This window comes from Poecilia formosa, unplaced genomic scaffold (genome assembly GCF_000485575.1).
Source record: "Poecilia formosa unplaced genomic scaffold, Poecilia_formosa-5.1.2 Scaffold424, whole genome shotgun sequence".
Lineage (NCBI taxonomy): Eukaryota > Metazoa > Chordata > Actinopteri > Cyprinodontiformes > Poeciliidae > Poecilia > Poecilia formosa.
Window position 1 is genome coordinate 387,140 of NW_006800363.1, and position 8,082 is coordinate 395,221.

Sequence of the window (8,082 nt, forward strand, 5' to 3'; positions counted from 1 at the left end):
TTGAAATTAATTTTAATTGTATTTTTTGGTTTGTTGTTTTTAAGACTAGTTGTGGGTTTAAGGTATCGTTTCACTGGAGATGTTCCAGTAACACATATTTACCCAGTAATATTTTTACATTTCCTGTCTATTTAACATCTTTTAATACAAAAACACGGTGGACCGACCGCCAGGTGAGCAGGTTTACTGGGGGAACCCTGAGTCCGTNGCTGCTGAACCTGTTGGAGAAGATCGCTGGGCTCTACAGCATCGCTCCACAACAGATCACACACATCTACCGCCAGAAGACCACAGGGATCCACGTCCTGGTATCTGACCAGGTAACTAGTGCCATTTAGTAGCCGGACCGAGCTGTGGTACCAGAACCGACTTGTTGCAGCCTGGCATCTTCATCTGGAGACGTTCGTGGATCAGTCAGCTGTTCTAGAATGTTCTCCCTGCAGAGCCCGGCGCAGGGAGCAACATGGCAGGGTTCAGCCATGTTGAACCGAAACATCGGGCTGATGTCTGCAGCATCTGCTGGTTCTGAGGTCCGCTACAGATTTCAGTGTTCTAACACAGTGGTCCCCAACCTTTTTATTACCACAGACCGGTCAAGACTTGGAAAGTTTGCTGCGGCCCGGGGAGGGGAGGGGGTGACAGGGAGCCAATCAGAAAGCGCGGTGACGTCAGAACAGAGGGGAATCCCAAACAGCTGACATATCGCTCAACTGAGAGTCCGGTGGATATCAGAGATGATATGTGGAAATGTTTATTATTATATGTAAAGGTCATTATTATATACGTTTATGTTTATTCAGTTAAAAATGTTAACTATGAAAAAACACAAATAGAGCAGCTTCTCCCTCCATCTTTTATCCACCTCTTTTTCTGTTTGTTTCTTTTATCTCTTAAAATGTCTCCACAAACTGTCACTATTGTTTCTACATCGTCATCCATGTTTGGTCATTCTAAATCCCCATAAGCTATGTTGGGGGTTTTACTGGATTATCCTCTGGAATCGGGATGTTCGTGACTGGACTCGGTTCGTGTTGCTCCTGCCTTGAGGCTGAACACGAACCGAACCTGTTGGACTTTTATCAGCTCTGTGGTCACAGAGGTTTGGAGAATCGGCCGACAATCCTTAAATCTTGCCGTCTAAACCAGACTTAAGACTCACAAGCTCTACTCATCTCCTCTCGACCGCTGCCCAAACGCTCTGACTCTGGTCGCTATGGTAACGTTTATATATCCCTTCAAAATAAGATACAGATGCGCCACAAAAACGAACATTTTACTTTTGTGAAAATTTTAACTCACGATAATGACTAACGGAGCCCTGAGCTTGTTTCTCTGCACCGAGACGGTCCCATCAGGGAGTGATGGAGACAATAACAACCGAAGTGTTGCTTATATCCACAGCCTGCTGGGTCTCTAGTGGCGAAGCAGTTTGAAGCTTCATTGCCTCATTAGCAGCCGGTCACCACGTGTTACTCAGAGCGGCTGGTAATGTTTGACTCACCTACCGGTCCGGGATAAATCCATCCTCCTGTCTCTTCTCTGGGCCTTTTCCCCTTTGCAAAGAAACCTGATCCGTTTCTTACTCATTTTGCTGCTTGTGGCTCAGGCGCGCAAGTAAATGAGAGAATCCGGTTAAAGGATTTTCAAAATAAAAGATCCTCCAGACTCAAATAATGCATAAAACGGAAATATTTAATTATTTCTTGCGCGGCCAATTGGTACCAATTGGTACCGGGCCGCGCAATTGGAACCACTGTTGGGAACCACTGTTCTAACAGAACCGGTGTGAGTTGCTTCTAGAACTCATTAGTTAGCAGCTCATTAGTGCGTCCGGCCCAACTCCCGATCCAAACGACTGAATCCTGTCCTGCTAACGATCCAATGATGGTTAATGGGGCGGAACAGAACATGTTGACCCAGACACATCCAGAAGTTGCAGGACTGCACTTCCTGTCTGCTACAGGAAGTGGTGGGGATGGCTCTGTTGCACTACTGCATGAGCATCCAAACCTGAAGCTGTGGCCCGGTTCTGGACGGGTCTGATGGTTCTGTCTTCAGCCTCAGCAGGTGAAGCTGTGGTTGCTAACGCGTTAGCATCAATAGCAGCTGAATAAGAACATGGTGGTCAATAACTGGGTTTAACTACACCAGAACCAGAACCAGTAGGAAGGAGACAGCTGCAGTCAGGTTGCTTGTTTATGACCACAGGACCAGGAGTAAAGCTGTATGGTACCAAACTACATGTTCTGGTTCTGGTTCTGTTTCAGATGGTGCAGAACTTGGGAGAAGAAGCCAGTTTTCTCATCAGCACCATCAGAGGTAAAGCTGTTCCTGTGGGCTATAACGGTGCCACCATCAGGCGGTCCTGATCATCACTGACCCAGTTCTCCTCTGAGCAGATGAAACTTCTGACGGCTACCATGTCGTGATGAAATGAGCAGCAGGGGGCGCCGTCAGCGCGGCTGTACAGACTTTACATCAGTAATTCAGTGGAACTTCAGATCCATCTTGATTTTGGATGTTTTCTGTAAATCATTGTGCCTGGACCAGCAGAGAAGGACTCCCAATCAGAACCGGTTTTCATCACTGGCAGAACAGAAACACGGACGACCAAACCTTTCCACCTCTGGGTTTTATTGACGGGTCAGAACAGAACAGGCTTGTTTTCAGGCAGCAGAGGGAACCAGTTTAAACTGGGAACAGCTAGTTTTAATTAGCATTTTGCTCTAAATCATATAATTTATGGCTGTATGTTGCATGTTTAGAAAAATAATGTGGATTTTATTTTGCTGCATAAGAACTGATGTGATGAGAACGGCTCCTAAAGCTAAGCTAAAGCTAAGCTAAAGCTAAGCTAAAGCAGATGCACTTCTGCCTGAAAATGCAAATGGTAGAATAAAAACTTTGATATGTTGGAAAGATGTAAAATAATACTGCAAATATTAAAATGTTTTCTCTGTAGCCAACAGTTTGTTTTATTGTGATCTGGATTGATGGATGATGGATACTGGAGCAACCAGCCACAGACTGGGGGAGTCCACTGGGACAGACGGTCCAGTTTTGGACCTGAAGCCTCTCCAGGCTGGATGGTGTCAGGAGAATCAGGATCAGGTTTATTGCAGTAGAACAGTTTAGAAATAAGGTTTAGTTTCCCTCAGATGTACCTGCTGCAACGTGACGCCTCTACAGATTCACACTAAGATACAAATATAAGAACAGCAGAGCAAACAATGAGGAGCCAGAACAGTTAAATACTGTGCAGTTATGAAAACCAGCGTGCTCCCTTCCAAAGGCGTGTGCAGCTCAGTGGGATCATGTTTAAAATGTATACATGTAACATTTAATTGTTAAATGGTAATAAATTAAATGTTTAAAAAAATCGTATTTCTCTTAAGCACTACATGTATTTGATACCTTAATCCTGAACTGCATCAATATACTGTCCTAGTTAAAACAAGTGAGTGAAGTTGTAAATCAGAGCAGGTTTGTTTTGTTTCCTTTCTGCCGCCGAACATTCAGGACTGGAGCAAAAACCATGTGAGGTCCTGGGCTCTGCAGCTGGACATCAGCAGCCCAGTCCTAGATGCTTCAGATCTAACCAGTACGGGTCTGACGTTTGGACCAGCTAAACTTGTCATTCATGCCAGAGAGAAGGTGATGAACTCAAAGAGCCAGAAGCCAGCCAGTTCCTGCAACAAGCCTGGAAAACCCAGCAAGCCGTTTCCGTTCAGACACATTCAGATACGAAGAGGCCAGCGTTCTAGATGTCACAGAATCTGGTGCTTCAAGTTCACCTCTGAGGTCAGTTCGGTTTGCAGCTGCCTGCACCAATGGTACCATACATTTTGGAATAGGAGACAGGCCAGACTTTGTTCATGGTCAGGTTTTGGGAGTGCTTCTTAATTACAAACAAGCATATGCTAACAGCCTACAGTCAGCCATCAAACCGTTGAGGTTATGAACAGAAATACATGAAGTGGACATTGAGCCTCAGTCTGCCATCTGTGAAGAAAACATCTTCCACACTTACAGCACAAAAAAGGCACAAAGACCAAAGAAACAGAATCACAACCACCAAAGTCTCTCTACATCCGAGACGGTGGCAGCAGCAGAGACCTGCTAGCATCAAGCACATCTTCCACGGTAGGGTACCACACCTTCACTGGCCAAATGCCTCAACTGTCACTGCTCCGCAAGAACGCAGAGGAGAAGCACTTCAAAAGAATAAGGAGCACAACTCAAGGCTCCAGGTTAACTCGCATGATAACCGGTGGAACCCTGTCATAGGAAAAGTCCCACTTTGAGCGTAATGTGATCATGACAAGCAAATCTCATCCAAGCCATTTTGAACATCTGGGTTTCCTCATAGAGCTTGACCCGACTGCTGCTTTAGACTTTGACCCTGACTCAGGTAAACATGGATTACAGACTTACTTTGACCAGCAGAGCACTGTGAGCCCACATTTACCTGGGGGTTGAAGACGTAGCTAACAAACTGAAGTTAATTCAAAACACCAGCTGGGTTTTCTGCAACAGAGAGATTGAGCATGAGGCGCCCTCAGATGTCGAGGCGCCCTTCGCTGATGGACAAGGGCGCCTCGGTTTGAGACACGATTTCTTTCTTGTGCTGGAAGGATGAGCTAAACAAGAGGTTCCTTGTCATTTTCTTACTTTTATCAGCAGTGAGGGAGGAAATGGATCCCCTTGTTGAGACCTTCAGGATGTTCCTGCAGGAGCTCAGAGAGCCAGGACAAATCCTCTGTATCTGTGACAATGAGAACACTTTCATTTCATGGAGGGATCTCATTGAGGCCAAGTGCAGAGTCGACATCTCTGACAGATGCATCTCTGAGCTCAGCTTTGCTGAAGTCAATGGAACCGTCCTCAGTCTCTGGTCAGAGAACCGCAGAGCCAAACGGTTCCTGCCATGTGGGGGTGAGAGCAAGGTGCCTCTTGAGAAAAGATTTGAGCAAACCTTGAATACTTTGGAGATCTTGTGTGTGAATCAGTGTGAAGGAGGAAATGAGGACAGAGCTGCCATAGAGGAGAACTTCTATAGAGGTGGGAAGGTATCATGGTGGAATTTCTATTTCTCTGAATTACCTGGATCAATACCATTCATTAAACGGGTCCAGTTTGATTACATCATGAATACAGTTATACCAGACCTATGCTCCCTACCAAAAGCTTGTGTCGTCTTCCACCTTTATGGAGATCTGGTGTGCTGAGACGCAAGATGGCGCCGGTGTGTGTGGCTGCTTATCTGTCATTCTCCCGTTTCCTTATGTTTATACTGTTTCTGACCTGTGTCATCTATAGAACTGAATCTCTGCTGGTATATGATCGCAACACACTACTAGACCTCCAACCTTTGGTCCAGGATATGATGTTATTTGATGTTGTTGGCCAACAATCCTTGCCCTCGATTCTGTTGGAGATTCCTAGTCACCTGTTCCGGATTCCTGCGCTGCTTTCACGGCCGAGACGTCGTCGTCGTCGTGGTAGACGAAGCGGCTGGCTGGTGAAGCTGAAGTTTTATCTGATCATCGCATGGATCATTTCTAGGCTCTTGGCATTTCTTGGATCCCGTTGATGTCTGCTTGGTGCCCGTGGTCGGCGTTGAAGCCCCTCTACACTGTGCCGGGTTTCCCGACCTGTTGAAGCCCAGGATCCAGTTCCTGTCAGAATCGGCCTGATAAACCCCAGGTCGCTTGCGAATAAAACTTTTATTCTTCGGGACTTTTTCCAGTCACCCAAACCTGGATTTTCTGTGTGTGACTGAGACGTGGCTGAGTGTTGGTGAGTCCAGTGCTCTAACTGAGCTTTTACAAGCGGACTGTTCTTATTTTAACTCACCAGGGGCTTCGGGGAGAGGCGGAGGCACAGCGACTGTTTACAAACAGGACTACAGATGTAAGCAGTGTTTTCTACAGACGTCTTTCCCCAGATTTGAGTTTATGTCATTTGAGATGAGACACGTAAACCCAGTTTTCTGTGCTGTCGGCTACCGGCCCCCCAAATATAATAAGGATTTCATAAGCGACTTCTCTCACTTTTTAATCTGGGATTTTAACTAACTATGAACATGTTCTTGTTGTAGATTTCAATATACACGTGTGTTGTCCCGATAAGCCTCTGGTAAAGGACTTTTTAAGCCTTCTGGACTCCTTTAGCCTGGTGCAGGCCGTATCCGGCCCTACAGCACCGACACACACTGGACCGGGTCATTTCCTGCGGTCTGCCTGTGACTAACCTGGAAATCTGTGACTCTGTGTTCTCGGATCACCTGCCTGTTTTATTCAGTGTCAGTTTGACACCTACGGCAGTTAAAACTCGCCCCTTCCACTGCTTTTCTCCAGCTCTGTGGATCATCTGACTTCTTCCACTTTGATACAGAAGAGCTCTGGTCCTGGTTCTATTCTTCCTGTCAAACCATCCTGGACTCGGTTAAAAACCAGGCAGCCAAGGATTAAACCTGAGCCTTGGTTTAATGACTGACCTCTGCTGTCAGGAAGGAATGTCGCCGCAGGTGGAAAAAGGATAAATTGCAGGTTTTCACATTTTTAAAGACTGTTGGCGTCTCTACCAGAGCAGAGTTAAAGAGGCAAAAGGGAATATTTAGCGAATATAATTTCCTCAAACAGCCATAGTCCACATGTTTTATTTAACACCATTGACTCTGTGCTTAATATCCCACAGGATGCCTGTTTGGAAGCTTCTCCTGACATGTGTGATCATTTTCTGTTTCTTTATTGAAAAGGTTGGTAGTACCAGGGCTCTGACTCTGACCCCTCTGCTTTCACTCAGTTTGAGCCTGTGACCGTCTCACTTTTAGAGGACGGGGTTGGCCATATTAAGCCATCAGGTTCCCCCTGTGATCCTGTCCCTCCACGACTTTTTAAAGATATTTTACCTAGTATAGGGCAGCCTGTGCTTGCAATTATACATAGCAGTCTGTCCTCAGGTGTGGTCCCTGCTAGTTTTAAACATGCAGTAGTGCAGCCACTGCTTAAAAAAACCTGGCCTTTATCAAACTGTTCTGGCTAATTATCGGCCTATATCCAAGCTGCCTTTTCTTTTCAAGGTTTTAGAAAAAATTGTGTACTGTCAGCTGAAACAGGTTTTAGATGACAATGGCATTCTGGAGGTTTTCCATTCAGGTTTTAAAACTCTTCATAGTACAGAATCTGCTTTAATTAGAGTTTTCAATGACGTCCTTCCTGCATGTGATTCTGGTCACCATGTTGTTCTGATTTTTTTAAGGTTTATTGGCTCTACAGGCCTTTATTTGATAGTTAATTGACAGGAAAGTTGGTAATGAGAGAAGGGGAAGACATGCACAAAGGTCACCAGGCTGGGAATTGAACCTGCGATGGCTGCGTTGAGGACTAAGGCCTCCATATGTGGGTTGTGCTGAACCCCTGATTTTACTTGACCTAACTGCTTCCTTTGGTACAGTAGACCACGACATTTTAATATCGCGATTACACCACGTTGCAGGTATTGGTGGCGCTGTTCTTAAATGGTTCAGGTCTGACCTGGAGGACAGAACATTTTCAGTGAATATTAGTGACTGAATCACCTGCTGCTTCAATGCCTTATGGTGTCCCGCAGGGCTCAGTTCTGGGCCCACTGCTTTTCTCTCTGTATTCACTGCCTCTGGGTTCTGTCCTCAGGAAACATGGGATTTCATTTCATTGTTACGTTGACGATTGTCAGATTTATTTGCCCCTGAAGCAGAAGGATGTCCATTCCATCAAACATCTCCTGGCATGTTTCCGTGATATTAAAGGCTTTGAACTTTTTAAATTTTAATGAAAACAAAGCAGAGGTGATGGTGTTTGGACCCAGTGGCTCCTGTGAGTCCTCCTCTGTGGACCTGGGACCTTTGGAGGAATATTTTAAACCTGTTATTACAGATCTTGGTTTTAAGGAGGACAGTGATCTCAGATTGGACGGCCAAAGTCCAGTTTTTATCATTTAAGGCGATTGGCGTCAGTGAAATCTTTTCTTTCCAGGCAGCATTTTGAAACAGTGATCCAGGCTTTTATTTCGACTCGACTGGATTACTGTAACTCACTT

General features: G+C 45.5%; 1 pseudogene; it reads left to right on the forward strand.

Moving 5' to 3' along the window:
- Positions 1-214: 214 nt before the first annotated feature.
- LOC103155369 (sterile alpha motif domain-containing protein 9-like) overlaps positions 215-8,082 on the forward strand; it is a 9,252-nt pseudogene continuing 1,384 nt past the window's right edge.